This window comes from Camponotus vicinus, unplaced genomic scaffold (genome assembly GCF_025532165.1).
Source record: "Camponotus vicinus isolate PSW18456_S1 unplaced genomic scaffold, iyCamVici1.0 SCAF_32, whole genome shotgun sequence".
In the NCBI taxonomy this organism is placed as follows: domain Eukaryota; kingdom Metazoa; phylum Arthropoda; class Insecta; order Hymenoptera; family Formicidae; genus Camponotus; species Camponotus vicinus.
This window is the reverse complement of record NW_028141970.1, coordinates 1-2,500: the sequence shown is the minus strand read 5'-3', so window position 1 is coordinate 2,500 and position 2,500 is coordinate 1. Positions and strand designations below refer to the sequence as shown.

At 57.3% G+C, this 2,500-nt stretch overlaps 1 non-coding gene and 1 pseudogene across 1 annotated transcript; both read right to left on the bottom strand.

Annotated features, from left to right (window-relative positions):
• Positions 1-724: 724 nt before the first annotated feature.
• On the bottom strand, positions 725-879 carry LOC145969572 (5.8S ribosomal RNA). The gene has a single exon (XR_014438176.1). It is a non-coding gene; the product is annotated as a 5.8S ribosomal RNA (ribosomal RNA).
• A 970-nt stretch (positions 880-1,849) lies between these two features.
• On the bottom strand, positions 1,850-2,500 carry LOC145969575 (small subunit ribosomal RNA; annotated as a pseudogene; the record flags this gene model as incomplete).

The following is a 2,500-nucleotide window of genomic DNA, read 5'->3' as shown; positions in this document are numbered from 1 at the left end:
TTTCCCTTCTCCATATATTTTTACCGTAAGGTATCTCGCGCCGCGAGATAGGAGGCGAAGCCTCGCGTGTAATAAAAGGCGCGGTATCGCGCGAGCGCGCTGGCGCACCGAGAGACCGAGAGAGAGTCGCACAGCGCGACGACGCGATCGGAAGAGACAACGACGCGCTAGAAAGACGGACGCAGCAGAATGTGCTGCTGCGCCGCTTTCTTTTTGCATTTTATTCGCCAACTACGAGATCACTCGTAGAGAGCGAGATCATTCGAGTGTCGCGCGTCGTTCGTCGTCGTTCCTCTCGCTTAAACTTTTCGCATATTCTCTCGTGTGTCGTCGTTGTGTATATCTCCGCCGACAACTCTCTCCATATCATTCGACAGCCTCCGGGCGCCGCTCGCGCGCGCTTCGCTATCCTTTAAACGCTTTGTGCGTACACGCGCGCCTCTCTCCTCCTCTTTATAACTCCTCTCGCTGCACACACCTTCGGTGTCATTTCAGACGACGCCAATCGACGACGGCCTCTCGTCGAACCCGTCGCCAATACATACTGGGAGGGTGACAAAGAGGCTCTAGTCTCTCTCGGGCGAACGTCCAACGATCGCTCGTACGCCGTTTACGCAATGCGACGGGGGCACAGCGACGACAGCCGACGACATTTCGTCGTTTCACGGCTACGCCGTGGCTCGTCAGCTTGCGTAAGGGCGCAAGCAGTTTAGGTTTGTTAAAACGACCCTCAGCCAGGCGTGGTCCGGGAATTGTATCCGTGGACCGCAATGTGCGTTCGAAAATGTCGATGTTCATGTGTCCTGCAGTTCACAAGTTGACGCGCAATTAGCTGCGTTCTTCATCGACCACGAGCCAAGTGATCCACCGTTCAGGGTAATCGTTTTCATTCGTCGCGTTCGTCGAACGCTTCACAGTTCATCCATCGTGGTCTCCACTCCGAAGAGTGAGAGAAAATCGTGGCTCTTCGATCAGCCTGGCCGCGCGTCCGAGCACGCGCGGACCGCCGCCGCAATCCCGGTAAAGGGATCGAGGCTACGGCACAAAGTTGGTTCGCGATCGGAGCGTCACTTCCCCCGTTCGACGGGGAAAGAGCCGGGGCGGAAAGTTCTTTGAATAAACCATCGGACACCATGGTCCCTCTCGTCCGCCAGCCACACACCTCATCACACACGTTCGGCCGGTGCTTCTCGCGCGGCGCGCGTCGCACGCTGGCCTCTGCCCCGACATTAGCGGGGAGGGCGCGTAGCGGACGACGACGACGACGACGACGAGTGCTGGCACGCACGTACGTTGAGAGCGAGCGCGTAGACGTAGGTTACCACCGGTTCGCTCGCGCTAACGCCGAATCGACGCTCCCGCTCGTGGCGAGATGCGTGATCGCGTCAAGCGTCTCGGCACTCCGTATCGCATATATATTTCTTCGTTCGAATATGAGAATTTCAAAGTTCAACGGGCGCGCGCGCGTATCGCGACTCGCGCGACTGGCGCGCGAGCGGAACGCGACGGCGACACCGCGTGAAGCGAGAGACGGAGCGTCTCGGATATTGTTAAACGCTCTCATCTCCACGCGAGCGACGTCGACGACGACAGAGTCGGACAGCACCACGAGGCGCGAAAGTCGGCGCGCGCGCTGCTGCTTGTCGCAGAGGCGCGGCCGCGCGCGTGGCGCGTCCGGACGTCGTGTCGCCGCGCGTCGACGCGATTTTATACACGATCCGTCAATTCCTTTTTTCTCTTTCTCTGTGTGTTAGACGTGTTTTCTTTCCTCTCTCCGTCATTCAGTCGCCGACTGCTGCGAGCGCGCGTCCCGAAAGACTCTCGACGCAGAGCAGGACCTCCGGAACGTTAATGATCCTTCCGCAGGTTCACCTACGGAAACCTTGTTACGACTTTTACTTCCTCTAAATGATCAAGTTTGGTCATCTTCCCGGCAACATCGGCAATGCCGAGACATTGCCGCGCACCAGTCCGAAGACCTCACTAAATCATTCAATCGGTAGTAGCGACGGGCGGTGTGTACAAAGGGCAGGGACGTAATCAACGCGAGCTTATGACTCGCGCTTACTGGGAATTCCTCGTTCATGGGGAACAATTGCAAGCCCCAATCCCTAGCACGAAGGAGTTCAGCGGGTTACCCGGGCCTTTCGGCCAGGGAACACACGCTGATTCCTTCAGTGTAGCGCGCGTGCGGCCCAGAACATCTAAGGGCATCACAGACCTGTTATTGCTCAATCTCGTGCGGCTAGAAGCCGCCTGTCCCCTCTAGAAGATTTGTTTGTACGTTGGTAGTAAAACCCGCCAGCCGAAGCCGGGGGCCTTCGCGATACCATAAGGTACGCCTATTTAGCAGGCTAGAGTCTCGTTCGTTATCGGAATTAACCAGACAAATCGCTCCACCAACTAAGAACGGCCATGCACCACCACCCACCGAATCAAGAAAGAGCTATCAATCTGTCAATCCTTCCGGTGTCCTGGGGCTGGTGAGGTTTCCCGTGTT